Genomic DNA, 23,011 nt, shown 5'->3' on the forward strand with positions numbered 1-23,011 from the left:
CACCACTTTCATGTGGAATTCGTAAAAGTCGCTCTGATGGAAATAGCTGATGGGCAGTCACCGTGGTTGTCTTGCAATTAAACTGTGGCTGCCAGTCACATTGTTATGTGTTTTTGTGACCTAAAAAAATATAGCAATGATCATCAATCACCCACACATGACTGCACGTCGTTGCCCTGTTAATTTTGCTGCCATTGTTCAATTGGTTGAATTTTTTATACACATTTTTATTATCACACAAGTTTTACACTTTTATTATTACACACCTATATTCCTACATACTTTTATGATCACACTTTTACACACTTATTTTTACACTTATAATTACACAATTATTTTTACGCACTTATTTTTTACACACATTTTTACACACTTTTATTGAACTTTCCCTGTTGTCTGTTTTATAGTCTTTCAAATTTTTGACGATTAATATCTTAGGATCTACGAAGCCCAACGAGCTGAAATTTTCTAAACAAACTTGTCTCGCATGCCAATTCAAGATTTTATTAAACAAAAACCGGCCTGGGTCTCGCCGATCCTGCGCATATTCGTGTTTTTTTTACTTAATTTTAATAATTATATTATCACTCAGACATTCTAACCACCCCCCCCCCATTTCAAATCGCAAATAGTCTCGCCCAGCTACGCGGGAGAAACGTCTCGTCCAATCAGAGTGGCTGCTGTTGTTGGGGTGACTCTGACCAATGAGAGGCGCACTTACATCGCCCCTCGTCATGGCGCCGGAGCGGCCGCTGTGGTTCCCCCCTTCCTCAGCACGGGACCAACAATTACAATAATAATGATCGTCGCATTGCGATTGTTAAAATAATGACATAGCTATAACAGTAATTCATAATGTTATCATTTGCTTTGCCACGTCCGTTCCGACGCGCTGAGGGCAACGTGGTTCTGCTGTAGCTGGGCGAGCAGGTGAGAACCGTGATCATTATTTAGAATTGAATGCCCATCTTATCCCTATGTTGATTGCCAAAATGTCCCAATTATTATTGTTGATATAAAAGCTTTAAAGTGCTAAGTCTGCACGTTGAATACGGTCTCGCGATATACACTGTTGTGCAGATGCTTGCATTATATCATTGCAGTCTCTATGTGTCTTGCCGTTTTCGTACAGTACTTAATGATTGCAAATACGACAATTAAACGCGTTATATGTATCGTGTTGTTCTAAATGTCATTTCACTACTTTGCAATCGGGGCAATCGCAATTCTAATTTTAATAGCCGTGCTTCGTGCTGCGTGCGATCAACATTTCATTACGTAGACTGTTGAATAGCAATGTGCATGCTTTCATTTATTGTAGGCTCAAAGGTTGCCATAGGCAAGCCATCATTGTCATCTCGACAGGGTCATAAAATAGGTACCACCTTGTGCGAAGTCTTCGGTGCTTGTTCATGATGATCCCTGCCATGGGAATGTGACATTTCCACTGGTGGGGATGAGCGCCGCACAATGCCCGTAGGAGCATAGAAACATTTGGTCAATCCACTGCTGGATGAGGGCCTCCCAACGCCGTGCTGGTTGTGGAGGCCGTTTAACCCTGGCTGGTCAGTGCAGATTGGTAAATGTGGGCAGCATAGACGTACAATACAACTGGATATAAACACAATATGGCCCCGCAGCCCTATAACAACATGTTAGTGCATGGTGGCCACACATCCAGACACTGTCCAAGCTCTGAGCTGCTTTGCTTTTGAGGTCCGACCAGATCGGGCACATTCCAAATACGGGTGATTTGCTCATAGGCGTTGAGGGTTATCGTGATGTTGTTCTTAACAATTAACATATCGCGGTACTGAGATATTAACCACCTCGCCTGGTATACAGGAGGTCGTGGGTTCAATGCTCACCTTCACGCCTTTATATTTGGATTCAACATGTTCTCCCCGTGCTCGCATGAATTTCTCTCAGTGTCCTCCGTTTTTCCCTCATTTATAAACGTGCTTCGAGCATTTGGCTGCTATAATTTCCACGTAAGCCACTTCATTGGGCTACCATTTGTGGCCAGGTCGCTTCTGAAAAAGAGCTATACAGTATATAGCTCTAGTGGGCCTTACCTAGCAAAATTAAATAGTTAAATTGTTAGAATATATTTCACGGTAAAAAAAACTAGTTTTTAAAAGCACACACTTTTATTTTCACTTAAAAGTAGAACATCATTTTGACACCAGAATTAATCAATTGGATGTGCTGAATAAAAGTGGGTGGCTTGCATAAAGAAAATATAAACATTTCGTCCACATCATCATCATTGGCAGCTGTGCAGACTATATGCGCATGGATGTGCTGACCACAATGCCACCAAAAAACACCTAGCCATTCGCTCAATTTGGGTCATGCCCCATTCATGCTTTTTTCCCTTTCTCGAGAGCACCAAGTGCGAGTTGCGGCTAGACAGAATTTGGTCACCAAGCCAACAACTATCGCAGCATAGAAATAGTTGGATATAGCTGGGGGCACATGGGTCTCTTGAATCTCCTATTCATGTCAAAGTTGGTGTCTGCTGTCCCAGGAGGCATTAAAGGCTGTGAGAAAAATCGAATTGTAGTGTGTGGAATGCAGTGTTGACGTTAGCTAATAAACTGGCATTCCTTGTAGGTAATTCAAACAGATAAGCAATGTCTCCTTCATGTGTCCGTCTGTCCACGTAATAAAAAATAGAAGTTTTTTTTGGATCACCCAATGGCCTCACGGCTTTCTAGGAGTGATTACTTTCAGCAGCATTGATTCAGAAAAGTACTAGCAAATTCTGGATGGGTTTCGACAGTGTCTCATCAGGCTTGCTTGTGGGTAATAGCTATGCAAATATGCAAATACGCATGCATCGAGGCATGTCAAGTTTGTCTGTATGCATTGATGTGAATTGTTCCGTGAACGACTATACGGCCTAAATTGGGTTTGTCTTCTCATCACAGCGTGCGTGTGTGATGGGGGACTGTAGCGTAGGTCGACCTGGTGCAGTATGTACACATCGCCACTTGTGCAACACATGCAGGTGAATAACTGAGAATTTAAACGTCTTGTATAACTTTTTAAATTGCTTCAGGGTGTAGTATACACTCCTGAATCATAATGGCTGTGTCGTTATTACCTAAAAGGAATAAATGGAACACATTCCTGACACACAGGATACTATAATGCACGTATTGCATAACTTGTGCTAATTTACAGTGAGGGAAAAAAGTATTTGATCCCCTGCTGATTTTGTACGTTTGCCCACTGACAAAGAAATGATCAGTCTATAATTTTAATGGTAGGTTTTTTGAACAGTGAGAGACAGAATAACAACAACAAAATCCATAAAAACGCATGTAAATTTTTTTATAAATTGATTTGCATTTTAATGAGGGAAATAAGTATTTGACCCCCTCTCAATCAGAAAGATTTCTGGCTCCCAGGTGTCTTTTATACAGGTAACGAGTTGAGATTAGGAGCACACTCTTAAAGGGAGTGCTCCTAATCTCAGCTTGTTATCCGTATAAAAGACACCTGTTCACAGAAGCAATCAATCAATCAGATTCCAAACTCTCCACCATGGACAAGACCAAAGAGCTCTACGAGGATGTCAGGGACAAGATTGTAGACCTACACAAGGCTGGAATGGGCTACAAGACCATCGCCAAGAAGCTTGGTGAGAAGGTGACAACAGTTGGTACGATTATTCGCAAATGGAAGAAACACAAGAACTGTCAATCTCCCTCAGCCTGGGGCTCCATGCAAGATCTCACCTCGTGGAGTTGCAGTGATCATGAGAACGGTGAGGAATTAGCCCAGTACTACACGGGAGGATCTTGTCAAAGATCTCAAGGCAGCTGGGACCATAGTCACCAAGAAAATAGTTGGTAACACACTACGCCACGAAGGACTCAAATCCTGCAGCGCCCGCAAGGTCGCCCTGCTCAAGAAAGCACATATACATGCCCATCTGAAGTTTGCCAATGAACATCTGAATGATTCAGAGGACAACTGGGTGAAAGTGTTGTTATCAGATGAGACCAAAATGGAGCTCTTTGGCATCAACTCAACTCGCCTTGTTTGGAGGAGGAGGAATGCTGCCTATGACCCCAAGAACACCATCCCCACCGTCAAACATGGAGGTGGAAACATTATGCTTTGGTGGGTGTTTTTCTGCTAAGGGGACAGGACAACTTCACCCCATCAAAGGGACGATGGACGGGGCAATGTACCATCAAATCTTGGGTGAGAACCTCCTTCCCTCAGCCAGGGCATTGAAAATGGGTCGTGGATGGGTATTCCAGCATGACAATGACCCAAAACACACGACCAAGGCAACAAAGGAGTGGCTCAAAAAGAAGCACATTAAGGTCCTGGAGTGGCCTAGCCAGTCTCCAGACCTTAATCCCATAGAAAATCTGTGGAGGGAGCTGAAGGTTCGAGTTGCCAAACGTCAGCCTCGAAACTTAACGACTTGGAGAAGATCTGTAAAGAGGAGTGGGACAAAATCCCTCCTGAGATGTGTGCAAACCTGGTGGCCAACTACAAGAAACGTCTGACCTCTGTGATTGCCAACAAGGGTTTTGCCACCAAGTACTAAGTCATGCTTTGCCGACTCTCTGTGTTGGATGGCATTGTATTTCTAAGTTCACTAGGTTTGTTTCTACCTGATGACGATTGCTTGTGTTGCAATCGAAACGTTGTATTATATTATTTAATTTATTTTCTTTCTTTGTTTTTTTCGGTAAAGTCACGTATAAAAATAAAATAATAAATTAAATAATAGCATACGACGTTTCGATTGCAACACAAGCAATCATCATCAGGTATAATGAAATAGCGACATAGAATATAACCAGAAAACTATAGACAGACATATAAGCAGACAGATATCACCAAGATACATAGAGAGAGCAACCCAGGTACAGAGAGAGGTGATCGTCTCTGTGGGATGGCCTTAAATAGACAGAGGGGGGCGGAGGCAGAGAGAGGGAGGGGGTAGGGAAAACATTTACATGTCAATGAGTACGAAGGGAGGGGAGTAAGGTAAGCAGGCTTAGAGGGAGACAGAACACACTAAATTAAATAACCTAGCAAAGTATCGAAATGTTATGTAAAACGACACAGAGAGTCGGTCAACACACAATTAACGCATTGCCTGGTCGATTACGTATTTCAAAGATTGCTAAGTTAGAATTTAAGTGTGAAAATTCCAAAGAAAGACAAAACATAAAAAAGAGGAACGGAGACACACAGACAGAGCAGAACCTAAGAACGATACAAAACGAGTGTAGACAGAGAAAATTACACTAAATATACAGGCAGAGAGAGAGAACAAGAAACCCAGAGAGAGAGAAAAAGGTAAACTTGGAACTTCCCCGTAGAAGTGGTTCAATCTTAATTTTGGAGCTTTCATGACTGCAGGAATTATTCTTTGTTTTTTTCGGTAAAGTCACGTATAAAAATAAAATAATAAATTAAATAATAGCATACGACGTTTCGATTGCAACACAAGCAATCATCATCAGGTATAATGAAATAGCGACATAGAATATAACCAGAAAACTATAGACAGACATATAAGCAGACAGATATCACCAAGATACATAGAGAGAGCAACCCAGGTACAGAGAGAGGTGATCGTCTCTGTGGGGTGGCCTTAAATAGACAGAGGGGGGCGGAGGCAGAGAGAGGGAGGGGGTAGGGAAAACATTTACATGTCAATGAGTACGAAGGGAGGGGAGTAAGGTAAGCAGGCTTAGAGGGAGACAGAACACACTAAATTAAATAACCTAGCAAAGTATCGAAATGTTATGTAAAACGACACAGAGAGTCGGTCAACACACAATTAACGCATTGCCCGGTCGATTACGTATTTCAAAGATTGCTAAGTTAGAATCTATATATATAAAATCGTGAATGTCTGTCTGTCCGTCTGTGTGTGTGTGTGTGGATTTCGGACCATAAGCACTTTCATTGGACGGCGGTTGCCCCTGGCAACGGATAGCAACGCCTTCGCCGCTTTCATTGGACCTGGCAACGGCTAGCGACGCCTTCGCCAAGGGCTGCAGTTTCATTGGACGGCGGTTGCCCCTGCCAACGGCTAGCCACGCCTTCGCCACTTTCATAGGCTCCATAAATAATTAAATAATAGCCATTACACAGTGTTGTTGGAGCGCTGAGGGGGGGGGGGAAGGCACGCCACCCGTACCCTGCCTCTGCCGGGTGGACAATTTAGGCGAGGCCGCAGGCTCTGCACGCTACTAGGCCTCGACACCCACCACGCCACTCTGAGGTAAATTCCGCAAAGTTTGTCCTACTCTTCACTCCACCCCCACCACAATGTGTGCAATTTATATTACTTTTAAACCCAACGCGCCAACAATTGATTACTTAAATGTTCACTGTACAAATAGTCACTAAGCTGGGTCAGCGTACTGCCAGTCTATCATGTAGACTGTAGCCTGCTTATTAAGCTCGGTGAGCGTACTGCCACTCTATCATGTACACTCTAGCCTGCTTATGAAGCTGACTGCGTGTACTGGCAGTCTATAATGTGGACTGTAGCCTGGTTATTATAATCGATTCTTTATATGTTCTTTGTACAAATAGTCATTAAGCTGGTTGAGCGACCCCAGTTCGATTCAAACTCACGCCCACCACCGCTGACGATTATTTGAAACGGACCTGGCCCTCCCCTAGGTCCACTCAGCCTCAAACGCGTAACTGCTGTCGTGTGTGAACATCGTCACTGGGGAGACAAAGGCGGACGGGCATCGTGGATCCAAGTCCCGGGCGAAGCCGGGTCTTTTGTGTATGTGTGTATGTGTTTATGTGTATCTCTGTGTGTCTGTATGTATGTGTGTATGTATGTGTATGTGTTTGTGTGTGTGTATGTATGTGGGTTTTTTTCTATGTCTTTATGTGTATGTCTGCGTGTCTGTATGTATGTGTGTATGTACGTGTGTGCATGTGCTTGGGTGTATGTATGTGTGTGTCTATGTATGTGTGTGTATGTGTTTCTGTGTATGTATGTGTGTGTATGTATGTGTGTTATGTGTCTGTCTGTGTGTCTGCATGTATGTGTGTGTGTATATTGTGTATGTGTTTGTATGAGTTTGTGTCTTTACGCTCGCATTACACAAATGTGTTGCAGGTCTAAGGCGTTCCTTGCGCAGCATTGCCGCTTTATTATTTCAGTCGTTTACTGCCGTACGCACCCTGAAAGTCGTGTGTGTCTGCAGCAAGCGCGTGTATGTGTACCTATGGACGCGCGCGCGTGTGTTTTGTAGGGGAAACGGTAGTGTAGTGCTTAGCGTGCTGCCTGTGTCTGTGTGTGTGTGTCTGTGTGTGTGTGTGTGTCTGTGTGTGTGCGTGTGTGGTGTGTGGGGAGCGGTAGTGTAGTGGTTAGCGTGCTGTCTGTGTGTGTGTCTCTATCTGTGTGTGTCTGCGTGTGTCTGTGTGTGTGTCTGTGTGTGTGTCTGTGCGTGTGTGGTGTGTGAGGAGCGGTGGGTGTAGTGCTTAACGCTACGCTGCGCTACCAACCCGGCGAACCCAGTTCCATTCCCGCTCACGGCAACCACCGGTGACGATTATTTGAACCTCCCCTAGGTCGACTCTGCCTCAAACGAGTAACTGCTGTAGCGTATTAACATCGCCACTGGGGAGACAAAGGCGGCCGGCCGTGGTGGATACAAGTTCCGGGCGAAGCCGGGTAGTACAGCTAGTTTAAGTGTGAAAATTCCAAAGAAAGACAAAACATAAAAAAGAGGAACGGAGACACACAGACAGAGCAGAACCTAAGAACGATACAAAACGAGTGTAGACAGAGAAAATTACACTAAATATACAGGCAGAGAGAGAGAACAAGAAACCCAGAGAGAGATAAAAAGGTAAACTTGGAACTTCCCCGTAGAAGTGGTTCAATCTTAATTTTGGAGCTTTCGTGACTGCAGGAATTATTCTTTGTTTTTTTCGGTAAAGTCACGTATAAAAATAAAATAATAAATTAAATAATAGCATACGACGTTTCGATTGCAACACAAGCAATTATCATCAGGTATAATGAAATAGCGACATAGAATATAACCAGAAAACTATAGACAGACATATAAGCAGACAGATATCACCAAGATACATAGAGAGAGCAACCCAGGTACAGAGAGAGGTGATCGTCTCTGTGGGGTGGCCTTAAATAGACAGAGGGGGGCGGAGGCAGAGAGCGGGAGGGGGTAGGGAAAACATTTACATGTCAATGAGTACGAAGGGAGGGGAGTAAGGTAAGCAGGCTTAGAGGGAGACAGAACACACTAAATTAAATAACCTAGCAAAGTATCGAAATGTTATGTAAAACGACACAGAGAGTCGGTCAACACACAATTAACGCATTGCCTGGTCGATTACGTATTTCAAAGATTGCTAAGTTAGAATTTAAGTGTGAAAATTCCAAAGAAAGACAAAACATAAAAAAAGAGGAACGGAGACACACAGACAGAGCAGAACCTAAGAACGATACAAAACGAGTGTAGACAGAGAAAATTACACTAAATATACAGGCAGAGAGAGAGAACAAGAAACCCAGAGAGAGAGAAAAAGGTAAACTTAGAACTTCCCCGTAGAAGTGGTTCAATCTTAATTTTGGAGCTTTCGTGACTGCAGGAATTATTCTTTGTTTTTTTTCGGTAAAGTCACGTATAAAAATAAAATAATAAATTAAATAATAGCATACGACGTTTCGATTGCAACACAAGCAATCATCATCAGGTATAATGAAATAGCGACATAGAATATAACCAGAAAACTATAGACAGACATATAAGCAGACAGATATCACCAAGATACATAGAGAGAGCAACCCAGGTACAGAGAGAGGTGATCGTCTCTGTGGGGTGGCCTTAAATAGACAGAGGGGGGCGGAGGCAGAGAGAGGGAGGGGGTAGGGAAAACATTTACATGTCAATGGGTACGAAGGGAGGGGAGTAAGGTAAGCAGGCTTAGAGGGAGACAGAACACACTAAATTAAATAACCTAGCAAAGTATCGAAATGTTATGTAAAACGACACAGAGAGTCGGTCAACACACAATTAACGCATTGCCTGGTCGATTACGTATTTCAAAGATTGCTCTTTCTACGTAACTTTACCAAAAGAACCAAAGAGTAATACAATACATGCATACATGATGAGCGTCCACATGTGGGAGGAAACTGGAGCGTCCAGAGTAAATCCACACGTGCGAGGAGGCAACACTCTGTCTCGTACAGATGGGACAGATGGAGGGGAGTCCACTGGCTGTGCTGCCTTCTGCCAACCAGGGTAGGGTACCTGGCCTCCCATGGGAAGGGAGTTCCACAACATTTGTATGAACCGCCAACCCTCGCCCCAACATTGCTGGATTACAAGTGTGCGTAGCCACCACTTCCCAGTGGTGATCATGTAAATGTCAATATACACACATGCTGTACATTATATTGCAGTGGGGGAAACAGTTGCGATGTGGTATACATCGTGAATAGCAAAGCCAGCCACCTGAGTTACTAGCCATGGCTAAGATCAGTTGTGGGTGATATCTAAACCAGTCCTTGGCTTCCCCCACTTGTCTAACCCGCACTGACCAGCGTGGTGCGGTAAGGTCAAATTACCAATATGACCAACATGGCGTGGGGAAGCTTTCTTCCAGCAATAGACTGACTGGAAACGATGAGCCTTCTTCATTAACGTCATTATCACCTTGGAATTGCCTTCAGTATTATGCATTGTTCAATATAGACAACGCAGTACTTCCACACCTCCGATGAGTGTGTCTGGTTATGTACGGTGCGAAAGAAGTTTAACATACATTGGTACCATCTGTAAAATTATGTATTGATCAATACTTGTCAGCGAATACAGTGCTTTGATAATGCCAATGCTGCATTTGGGTAATAGCGAACTTGGGGGAAATCACAACGCATTTTTTTTGTGCCTCGAAGAATAATGAATTATTACACCAAATACAATATAATGCATGCAGTACATAGAGATGCATTTTGGTTGGCGATAGAGGGGGCACATTTGACTTGTGTGTCTTGGACGTGTGTGCTCAGTATTGAGGCAACACTGATACGAGTCATATTTTTCTACCTTGGTAATGAAACAGGACATCCTGTATCACCCAACACTGGTGGGTAAGGTTCTGTGTAATATACATATGTAGTGACTAACTCGGAGACGATAAGACTTGGAGGCACTTCTTTATTAACAAGCACCATCGGGGTTAACACTCTTAGTAATTAGTCCGTCTATTGTCAAGCGACGCTACTCAGTCTGGACAGTTGGTAGGCTGCCTGACTGGTGACGCCCCGAGATGGTGAAGATGGAGACAATGACAAGAAGGATGGTGAAGACAACAAGAATGGTGACGAAGACTTCAGCAGCACGACGGGGATCCCACTCCAACAACAGCTCCGAGGTCCCCTACAGGGGCCCCTCTTATATTGTCAGCATGGCCTGGCTCCGCCCCCGGCCACGTACCCTTTCTAGAACCTTCTAGCGGGTTCTTGGTGTGCCCTTTCTGTGACCTTTCCCTTAGATTCCCCTCTGGTGTTTTTCCTGGCCTGCTGACATCAGGGTTGCTGTAAGCCACAGATCCTCTTCCCTGCCAGCAGCCAGCGCTATGTTACTGCCCTATGCCACTACACTACTATTCTATGCCACTACACATTTACTACTATAATGATCCACAAATGTCTGTGTCTCGCGCATGACGTCACTCCACGTCGGCCAGCCCCCCTCATTAATACTCATGAACAAGTGACATCCTGCACATGGACCCCCCCCCCATTAACAATCATGAAGAGGTGACGTCTTCAAAATGGACACCCCCCCCCCCCATTAATATTAATTAGCAGGTGACGTCACTCCACATGGGGGGGGAAAGGCGCCTCCTCCCCCCTCCTTAGCGTCAACTTACAACCCTCGCTGCAAAGGCAGAACCCTCACGTCGCGCAATCTCCGTAACGCTATTGAGACGTAGAGGTAAAAAGGACATCATGATGAACAAGGGTTTATAACCTTTAAATGAAATAAGTCTTGTGCCACCGCAGCCTTACAAATCGCACGCATATTTATGCAATGATTATCATGTCGTGGTCTGCTTTTCGCTTGCAAGTTTCAGATTTACTGAAATACACCCATCCTTGGACAGGCATATACTCATACCACAGTGGTGTTCTCAAGGCAGGTGTTAAATAAATAAAAACCCAAAAAACATTTTGTGTATATATTTGTATAGATTTGGCCATAGAATTTCTTTGGGGGTTTTGTTGAGGAATGTGGGAATCATTACAGGTCATTCGATAACGTGCTATGAATTGTGTCTGTGGCATTTACAACTGCTTGGTGAGCGTGGTTGCTATGCAAATGGTGGTGTTCAAGGTGGCACACACTTGAATTTGGAGGCACTATGTTTATTGCAACCCCAACAGGGTAACTCCTTCAGCTTAACATAACCGGGTCAGGGCAGCAACGTCTGCCTGACCCACGATGCCAAGCGCGATAACCGAAGACCGACGACCGAAGACCAAGGACGACGTGACGAGATGAGGAGATGTCGCGCCAAGGGTTGATTCCACAAACGAGCCAAGAGCGTAGCCATGCTCCGCCTTCAGCCACGCCCCCTTCGAGACCTTTCCCGAAGGATCTCAACCGAGCATCACGTGCCCCTCAAGCCCCCCTCGGGCCCCCCTCACTACCCTGTCCCGTTCACGTGTCTTCTCGGGTTCACACAGGCTACCACGTCCTCACTTGCCCTCTTTCAGGCCATCAACAGGACTCTGCCCCCTAGGGTTGGCTGACATGCCGTACTTACTCTGGTGCTTGAGAGAGGCTCCAGACGCACAGTTGCACTCCTGTAACAGTAGCTGGCGTGAACACCCAGTTGACACCATTTACGTCACTACATCACCCCCCCCCCTCCCCCACTTTCTAAAACACAGCCGTCCCGGCTGATCACTATACCCTTAATAACAACAGCAACAACCAAAAACAACAAGAAAAATAAGCCTCCCAAAAATTTCTGTGTAACAATAACCAAAAACCCAACAACAACAAAGGAAGCAGCAACCATCGCCCAGACAATATGTACATCAATGGAGGAGCACCCAAACATTTTTTTTCCGCGAACACATAACCAACACAACCCCCAGACAATGTACACCCCCAAAACACCCGCAACATATAAAAACCCATGAGCACATGAAGAACCAAGTCTAACCAGCCACACAATGCTGCTCGTGTTTGTGTGTGATCGTGTGTGCAATCTCCAACGGCGTAGGGATAAATAAGATGGTGGGGAAGGGTCATTTCAATGGCGGACTTGAAGAAGGTCCAACGGGTGCGGCCTTTCCCGGGAAGAAGAACAACAATGGAAGAAGCAGGAGAGTGGAGCAGCCATCAGGCTGCTCCACTCTCCCCAATCCACATCTGGTCGGCGCAACCGACGACTCCAAGGGTACCAGGTGCTGGGATCCTGTGGGCGGAAAACCCGAAAACCCCTGAGGCACGACCTCCGCAGACATACGCCCCAGCTCGTCGGACACATCAGCCACCCGGCCCTTGGGTAGTGGGGATGAAGGGATCCCGCCCGGCGGGGGAAATAAGGTTTCAAACGCGACGGATGCACAACAAACGCGGCGATCAGACTGGGTCTACACACACCCATTGACACAACATGAACATCAAGTCTCATGCCACCGTACAACCATCCCATCAAGCAGGTGGTGATAGGGCGAGGTCTGAACCTTGTAAGTGCCCATACAATCACACACTTCCCAAGCACAATCAAGTGGTGATAGGGCAAAATCTGGACCTTCAGGTGCCCATGAAATCACACACCTCTCAAGTACTATTTGGACGTCTTCCGACATCCCAGATCAAAGAAGTCATGCTTCAAGGTCGACCCATGCACTGGCTCAAGGAAGTCATACTTCAAGGTCGAGCCAGTATGCAGCACACCAAGGCGCAGCAACGCGTTTAGCAGGAATCCCGGCCTGCTCGTGCACAAAATGGTGGCCGCACGCGCGAACCGCATCTGCGTGGATTCCCACGCAGGGAAAAAAAATGGCGGCCACACTAGCGGACCGCATCTCAGCGGGTTCCCCCGCGCACATCAGCAGCCCTCCCTTGAGGACCACCATGGGCATCTCATGTCACCCTTTACCACCCTACCGCCTTTCCGACGCGGCATCACAATTCAACAGTTGCACGCATCGGCCATATCGGGGGAATTTTTAAACCGTCTCTCTCACCAGGCTCGAATTGTAGCGTTCGGCTGTACAAACTCGAGACGTAGAGGACACAACTTAACCCCGTCTCTCTCACCAGGCTCGGCTGTACACAATCGAGCTGAGAGGACACAGCATTCACTCACTCCAACTCGCAACTCAGTCCCTGGCTGCCCACAATCGAGCGGAGAGATGTTGTATCCTAACCCTTCTTCCATAATTGAGATTAATAATATTTGATGATTTTTATATATTATCTTTTTACTTGTTTTTTTTTAATGAGTGAAACACACCAAAGCGCACCAAACTGCAAAACACCAGGTGTTGTTAAGTAATGAACGAGAGGAGGGCTAGGATGACAGAATTGCAACCTTGCTTCAAGGCAAAGGCAGTGAAAGGAAGCAGAGGCGCCTTTGTCTAAGTCATAACCACAGAAAGCCAGGAATCATCACTGATTGTGTGTTAGGGATTCCGAGCTAATTAGAACACGTGCACACAGAAAGGGAGGTAGAAGCACGCCTTGTTCTCCTGCAGCTGAGGAAACAAAGATAAACCCAAAAAGGCCTTGGACCTGAAATTAAGAATAACATTCCCAGAGCAGAAGGTTGGAGGGCCACAGGGAGCTGATTTAAAAGAGTGTTGTATATCTCTCAAGGTGGGCAAGACCCAGCTGAATAACAAGCCTGCGGGGGTCACCAGAAGTTCGCATTCGCCTAGTTAAGACAAAAAGCTCAATTATTCTGTATTGCTATTAAAGTAACGTTAAAGTCGGAATTTAACAACAGGGTAGGCTAAAGTTATTGATATTCACACCCACTCCAATTAAACCAGGCCACAAGTTACGCCTACTGAACCATCACCATCATTAAGTCAAATGAAATGTTATTTCCATACTTTAATACTTTCTATGCAACTCGACCCGAAGCATATGACAATCAGAACCTTCCTAAGTCAAAATTGAATCGCACCCAGACAGGAGCGAATATATCATATATAAGGTTGAAGAGGGAAGGAAATTAAGAGCACGGCGGCAGACAAAAACCAGAACTGACTCCAAGGCTCAACCGCCCTCACCTCAGGAGTGACGGAAATTAATGAGGCCTTGAACAACGGCCAGCTGGACGGCAACAACAACGGCGAGCAGAGATAGGGTGGGGCAAAGACTGCGGGGCTATGAAATGCAACTTCGTGTCAGTAAAGCTCTGACAAACAAGTTAAGTTAAAGACATCACAATACATAATATCTACATAACATCAATGTTAACGCTATTCACCGTAAACTAAAGTAAAACTTATGAAAAGCCAGGATAACGGGATGAATCACCACCAGGTCGAATATAATACATAATAAAAAAAAAACGATGTTAAACCCAGGGTCGGAGAGGAAGGGAGATCCCGGCCGTCTTTGTATCCCCGCAGCGCGGGATAGGAGTGTGTATACGCTCGGGGAAACACCTCCACTTGAGTCAAGCACCACGATGGGAAACGACAGACCTTAGGTTACATACAGAATCATAACTGTGAAATAGTAAGGGACAAATGTTAACTTAAAACTTTTAACCATTTCTTTGTGCGCCGGGTCGGAGAGAGCGTTGCCCCTCCCTCCAGGTGGTGCGAACAAAGACGCCTATGAGACATTTGTAACGTCTGTGTTTTGGGTTCATGAAGAAGGCCAGACAAGAGATAATATTGCACCCAGACAGAGAGACGACCTCGAGGCAATTTGTAACATCTGATTGTTTGCTCGTGGGTTCATGGAGGGAGTGGGACAACGGAATACCGTGAGTAATGCACACAAGGACATACGGACGTACGGACACACACATGGACACACCTGCCTACGGACAGATCCTGACACAGCAAAAATCGGAAAGAAGCCCCGCCTTGTGGGCGGGATCCAGGGGGATTTTTCGGCATAAAGGAAAGGATCCTGAGCATTGGAAATCAGTGCGACGGGAGGATCGACTCAGGAACGAGTGCGACCAGAGTGGGTCCACTCAGGAGTGCGACCAGCGGGTCCACTCAGGAGTGCGACCAGAGGGTCGACTCAGGAGCGAGGGCGACCAGCGGGTCGACCCAGGAGCGAGCTCGACCGGGAGGGTCGACTCAGGAGCGAGCTGCGACCAGCGGGTCGGCTCGACTCATCTTCAGCTCGTCAACCTCTGCCGAATCGGGGGTCTCTGCTGCCACCGGAGTGGTGAGCATCGCGGTTCGGCGACAACCCAGAGCTGCACGCTACGAGCGAGTTGTGGGCGCCACCTACCGACCAGGTTCCGAACTGCGACAGCGTATCAACAGCCATCCGAACCAGTTCGCCACGGTGACAGGGGATCGACTGATACGTATGACGCGCACCGCCCCCTCACCACACGACCACCAGGCGTCTGTTTGACCTAAAGAATCGACTCCGAACACTGACTATTCAAGACAACTCTTACCACTCAAAAACACTCGAACCCATAAGCCATCCGTGGCTGGAAAGCATCACAACGAGACCGAGTGATGGCCCTCCGTCGTTTATAAGAGTATTCGTAATTTTTATCTTTAATATTTAGTGGGCTGTACTCTTAATCGCATAAATTCCCAACAGATCCATCAATACGAACTGATTCTTGGCACCTCCTTCCGCCGAGCCACGCTCACGTGGGGAGTGGTGGCCCACCGGATCCTTATCAGGTGATCTGGTCCCCAATTAGTAAACTTGGTATAAGATAACGAGCTTCGGAAAAGGAGCACCGTCGCAGGCCCTTACTCCGAGCCGTTCTGTTGTCAGATAACCTGCCGATGTATCTGTTGAGATTGGTGCCTTTAAGAATAATAACTGTTTTTGATTGTGTTTTTTATCGCCGTATAATCTTTCAAGTATCTTTCAGTCATAATCGCCGCACGTACTCGCATCCTCTACAGAATATTCAACTGTCCCATGACCCAAGGTGTTAACAACGTGATAAGGGTTGCGTATGGTCAATAAGGAGTGTGGTACTGCGTGAACAATATTGAGTATAATCATTCATTAACATTAAGGTTTTCTTAGCATAGTATTTGCATATTTCAACGACTCTCTCTCTCACTAACAACCATCGCGTTATGAACAATATTGAGTATAATCATTCATTAACATTAAGGTTTTCTTAGCATAGTATTTGCGTGTTTTAACGACTCTCTCTCACTAACAACCATCGCGTTATGCGGGATCCATGTGCAGTTGTCAAAGTGAAATCAGACAATCGTTGATGATACTGTATTGATGCCGTGTTGACGTTCCGGGATTGAGAGTTCGCATATTATATCATAGTTAAGGTTGAATTAGTAATAAATTGATCAATACAGAAGTGGTTGTGTGATTCTTTCCTGAAATCTATGCATAAGATCTGCTTCTGCGTTGAGATTTGAACTTGGTGACCTTAATAAACACACTAATACATACTCAGTAAATGTTAAAGCGATAACGGGGTGAACCGGGGACCTAAAATTATAACCACGAATAAAAACTCTGGGAATGTTAAAGCGAGAATGAGACGAACCTAGACAACGATGCCGAGTTAATCTAAGTTAATCTTGCATACTTACACCACACCTGCATAACTGCATACGATTAATTGCCTTATTCCGATCGATAACCCACCCTCGTCACCGAGGCGGGGTCTGGTTATCATAACGACTTGTATTATCATAATTACACCCACTCGCATAATTAATCCAATTACCTCTCGAATTGGCATAATTAAAATGTGCGTAATTACATAAATTAACATATTTCCGGATAATTACACATTTGGCCAGATTTCATTTAATAATTATTATTTTCACTGAATATTCATAACACACAGGTACAACATAATAATTTCACCCACGCACGCATACAACATAACAAATTTTCTTAACCCAACATATACAACATAAAGTGGGCGTCGTCCGGGATTTCTCGCAGACAGTTTATGCATGAATTCAGGAACGAATCACTGTTGTGTTAATCAAAGTGTTGTGAACTAACGTTGCCTTGTGGTTGTAAACGGGGGTATACAAACAAAACGCGCTCTGAAGGGAAATACCAGAGTAGCAGAGTATAACAAAGACAGCTGGGCTGAGATTATTTGCTCGAGTTGAACTGACGCATCCTGTGATACAATTGTTTATATGTGCTCTGAAGGGGAATTCTAGAGTAACTCACGACGCACATGAGATGTTAGAATTAAGATACACTCTTAAGTCTATTAACCACACTACATAATAGAGATGGCACAGGATCCACAACATTCTGAGTTTGACACACCAACGCATAACACTGATACAGAGTGGACCTCTGAGGAGGAGATGGAATCTATGGAAAAACAATATCGGGAATTTGTGTTAAAACGTACTGGACGGACTGCTAGCCAGCAGACGGAGCAAAGAGATATATGGGAGGGGAGCCATACAGAAGATGTTAAGGCCCATAGAAGGAAACTACTTAAGGACGTGATGAAATGTGGCAAAGCCAAACGTGACGTAAAAATTGCAGAAATAGCGAGGGTAGACTCGTATCTCCTCGCACAGACAGACAGAGAAAGATTATGGAATGAGGAAAAATTTGAAAGGGAGAGACAAGAGAAACTGTCCTTAATGGTGCAGGTAGAGCGTCTGCACGCCCTCGTGAGAGAGAAAGAATCCGCACTAAATGCACCAGTGAAACACCCAGACGTTGATACACAGAACACATACGGGAGTAACAATTTACCACACTCCGAGCCACGTGGACGTAGCCCAGGGCCAGGTCTCACAACGAGTATGGCTACTATACTAAGCAATTTTGATAAAGTAACACCCTCGCAAATCGAGGAGAGAGAAGAGGAAATAATAATACAAACGGGAAAACATGAGGCCGACCACCCCAACGTTAGAGAGGGACAAATAATTAACCCTAAGTCATCAGGATACACTGTAATGATAGAGCGGAAAAGGGCGGAGCTGGTGCAAGACGGGAAACATGACATAAACAGCACACCAGGCAGACGCACGCTACGCAAGTATGACCGACATGATGCAGATGACAAAGACAGCTCACCAGAGAAACGCACCTCGCACAAACACGACCAACACGACACGGGTAACAGGAGCTCACCAGAGAGACGCACATCACACAAGCATGAGCCATGGGATAAGCAGAAATCACCGAGCCAAGTTGACCCACGTAACAGGTGCAAAAGGCACTACAAAAGTTATGTTAAGCAGAGCCACCGTGATGGTGACGGCTCATCTGACACTGACTCCTCTGACGATGACCAACACGACATGGGTAACAGAGAGAGCTCACCAGAGGGACGCATGACATGTAAAAATCACCCACGCAAAACCACCCGCACCACAGATGACAGAGACAGGAATCCCGATAACCATGAAGCACGAGACAAACATAGATACAACACCTCACCTAGCAGGCACCACACACGTAGTAGGCAGCATGAAGGTCAAGGACAAAAACACTCACCACATAGACACTGCTCAAGGAGATCACGCACACCAACCCACAAGCACGAATCACAGGACCCACATAAAGAAAACAAGAGACACAAGCAACGGTACAGATACGAATCCTCGGACAGAGGGAGATCACGACACCGACACGGGACACATGACAACAGTGATAGTGGAGACAAGGGTAGCTCAAGGGAGCACTCTTCAGGAACCGACACCACTGATGACGAACAACACACTTTTAACAGTAAGACACTAAAACTAATGGACAAAGCTCGTGAGAATTCCCTATTTCGATCCACATAACAAGAACAGGGATATACACACTCACATAGCTACAGTGGAACAGGAGGCTAAGATCCGGGGTCTGGGTAAATCAGCAGAAAAGGCATGTTTATTATCAAGGAGCCTACATGAACCCGCCAGACCATGGGTAGCCTCCCTGCCAAATAGGGTGAAGAGTGACTTTAAACAATTGAGCCGAGCAGTAGTTAAGAGATTTGGGGAATACTCCACACTATCCGAAGGATTGAACGCGGCAAAGTTGATGACCCAGCGTGTAGACGAAGACCCACGAGATTATCTCCTACGCCTTAAGAAAGCATATTACGCAGGGGACGTGGACAATGCCCAGGGAGATAAGACAGTCTTAAAAGTGATGTTCTTCCAATCATTGAGACCTGAAATAGTGAGAATAGTAGGAATGATGTTGGACCCCGAGACTGCCTCCCTACGCCAGATTGAAAGCAAGGCCCACACGGCCTGGGTGAACGGACGGAAAACCACTGGCATAGCCAAAACCCACATCGTCACCAGAGATAAAGAATGCCTCGATCTGGAGGGAAGCGAATCTCCAAGGAATAATATTAGCGCCACACGGGGTGGACATGAATTCCCCCAGGAGAGGGCGCCTAACCCAATAGAATCAACACCCGTCCACAACACGCTGAATAACGTTCCACGTGGGGGGAGGAACGAGGCCAGAGGAACCTGGCACCCACAGCCGCCACCACCATGGAATGCAGAAGAGGGCGGAGGCTGGAATTATGGAGGAGGAAGAGCGAGTGACGGGCCATACCTACCCCGCGGAGGCCGACGCCCACCAAACCAGTTACCATATCGTCCCCCACTGCCGCCTCCACTAACAATAGAGCATAGACCACCGTTAGCTAACAGGAATCGATATGCTCACCACATTAGGATGGAAAAAGAGCTCCTAGGGAGTATGAAGACTCCCATGCAAGTAGCGAAGGGAAGAATACCAACTATACCCACACAGGAGGAGGACACACCCAGCGCAAAGGTAGCCCAAGTGAACGTAGGGAAGACAAGAAGCCTCGAAACAATCACCGAAGTGGTACCAGAGGGAAAAGGGTACCATCTGGGGGAATTGATTCCCGTAGGACCAGTCGGACGAGTCCACGTGGAAGTAATACTGCAAGACACCCTGACCAGCCAGGGCCTTTGTGATACTGGAGCAGAAATATCCATGATATCCAGAGAATTATTTGACGAACTCCAGGCTGCCCTCCAGAGGAAGAATGAAACACTACAAATGATGCCAAGTAAACTTACCTACTCAGGATGTGAAGGGACCCACATGCGACCATTGGGCAAAGTTATGACGAAGTTGACGTTCAACAAAATCAACATGAACCATCCCCTATATGTCGTACAATACCCAGGAAAAGAACTGATTATTGGGATCGAACTACTGAATCGCCTGAAACCCATTATGAACCTTGAATCCCGACAAATTTGGGCACAGTCAATGCCGGAGCAACAAAGGGACTCAGAAGATGAAGACGTTATGAGAGACTCCACGGGAATCCAAGTGATAACACAAGAGCTCGACGACCTATCAACGACAATCAGGAACGAAGACGAGCTCCCAGCAGGAATTCGAATCACTCAGCTAATGACTAACAGACTGAGAGAAGACCGAAAGGAAGCCGACTTAGAGTCAGTATCACCAAATGACCGTCCCCTCATGGAGTATATACTGCCCCCTGGAGGCCAAACCGACGAACTGCAAACTGATGAAGGAGAACACAAGGGCAAGAGCGTATTACCCTCGGATGAAGCCAAGGCAACTCAACCGATAGTAACGCAAAAGGAACTTTCAATTGAGCCGCCCGAAACCACGAAGGCCCTAGATCCAAACCAAGAGAAAAGAGTCCTTACAATAGAAGAACAAATAGAACAACAAATTGAAGCAGCAGACGCCCTAGAGAGCGACACTCAACGAGACGAGCTACGACAACTGCTCCAAAAATACAACTCCCTGTTCTCCAAAGACTCCTATGATTGTGGCAAAACCGACCTACATGTGGTATCTATTCCCACACTGGAGGGAGCACCAGCGGTATACGTGAAACAATACAAGATTCCACTGGCCGCCTATGAATCGATCCAAGAAACCCTAGAGAACCTACTCAAGAAGAACATAATCCGGGAATGCAACTCGACCTACAACTCACCCATTTGGCCAGTACTAAAACCCACGGGAAAATGGAGACTCACGATTGACTACCGACAACTCAATAAAACAGTTCCCCTATCTCGATGGCCAATGGCAGAAATCGACCACGGTCTCAACCAAATAAAAGGCGCAAAGGTACTCACCACAATGGACCTAGCAAATGGCTTCTGGACCATGCCAGTAAAAGAAACCGATCAATACAAGTTGGCCTTCACCTTCGACGGAATACAGTATACTTGGAATCGCTGCCCGTTCGGATACTCGAACTCACCCGCAGACTTCAACATATTCCTCCACAAGGCGATGGGCGACGCAAAAGAGCGAGGCACCATCGTCTACGTCGACGACATACTAGTCAAGGACTCCTCATGGGAAGAACACCTCGAGAGCCTCCAGCATACCCTCGAGCAGTTAAAGGAAGCAGGCGCAAAGATTTCAATACAAAAAGGACAGTGGGCACGCAAAAGGGTGGACTACCTCGGGCTCCAGGTCGGCACTGAGGGAATGTTACCCCAGACCAAAAGACTTGAAGCCCTCCTCGCACTCAAATCGCCCACCACAGTCACGACCCTTCGGAGCTTCTTAGGGATTTGCAACTACCTTCGACAGTTCGTGGACGACTACGCAGGAATCGTTCGACCCTTAGTTAAACTACTGCAAAAAGACGAACCATGGGAGTGGGGACAGGAACAGGAAGCCGCAGGAAAAGAATTAAAACGACAGATCACAGAGGCATCCTGCCTAGCATACCCAGAGAAAGGGAAAGAATACTACCTGGAGACCGCATACTCAGATTATAGTATCAGCTCGGTACTGTACCAGAGACAGGAAGCAGAGAAACGAGTTATTGCCTATGCCAGCAAAGCCCTCCGGGGAGTGGAGATGAAGTTCTCCGAGTGTGAGAAGGCGATATTTGGAAACATCTGGGCCATACAACATTTTCGGAACTTGTTGAACGGAGAGAAGATCATCCTGGAAACGAATCATGAATCCTTGGCATACCTCAACAGTAAGAAGATTCGAGAGGGCCGCGTAACCAGCAGCCGAATAGCCAGCTGGGCACTGACACTCCAAGGCCTACCAATCACAGTGAAATACGCAAAAAACAAGAAAAGTCCAATGGCCCAAGGTCTTGCCGATTTACATGATTGTACCCTTGACAGCATAGAAGCAGAGGACGGAAAGATACCTCCGGAGGACAACAGGTACCTGCCCTTCAGGAAGGAGACATGTGCCGACCTACCAGTGGTATACATCGATGGATGCTCCAAGATGAAGGAGAACAAGCTTCACGCTGGGTCAGGAGTCATTTGGGAAACTGGCCCACTCACAGGGATTCAAGAGGGATTTCAGCTGGGACCAAAGTCAAACCAGTATGCAGAGTTGGTCGGGGTACACATCGCTGTCCAAATGGCATCCGATAACCAAATACGGACCATGGTGGTGTGCACTGATTCCAACTACGTACAGCACAGCTTCCTGCACCACCTACCCATATGGAAAAAAAACGAGATGAAGAACCATAGGAATAAACCAATTCGCCATCGAGAACTATTCGAGGCCATAGATAAGATGGTTCAGAACAAGGATATGAAGATATTTTGGAAGAAAGTCAAAGGGCACTCCAAGATACCTGGTCAAGAGAAAACTGGGAACGACCAAGCAGATGCCATAGCAAAAGTGGGAAGCCTGGAAGGCACCCCGTGGAAGCTAGAAGACCAAACCGACAGAGACGGACAACAAGAGTCGACGAACCAAGACATCGCCGTGATAAGACTGGTCACAAGAAGTGGGAAGAACCCGGCAGAAGCTGGAACCAGAGCCCAATTGAACAGTGCCCA

At 46.1% G+C, this 23,011-nt stretch overlaps 1 protein-coding gene across 1 annotated transcript in view; it reads left to right on the top strand.

Annotated features, from left to right (window-relative positions):
* The first annotated feature begins 869 nt into the window (after positions 1-869).
* LOC133350810 (uncharacterized) overlaps positions 870-23,011 on the top strand; it is a 136,434-nt gene continuing 114,292 nt past the window's right edge. The window contains exon 1 of the mRNA XM_061565563.1: positions 870-930. The gene's annotated coding sequence lies outside the window, so the exon portion shown is untranslated. The remainder of the gene's footprint in view (positions 931-23,011) is intronic.

This window comes from Lethenteron reissneri, chromosome 35, assembly GCF_015708825.2.
Source record: "Lethenteron reissneri isolate LAM-NWPU_2019-01 chromosome 35, ASM1570882v1, whole genome shotgun sequence".
Taxonomy (NCBI): domain Eukaryota; kingdom Metazoa; phylum Chordata; class Hyperoartia; order Petromyzontiformes; family Petromyzontidae; genus Lethenteron; species Lethenteron reissneri.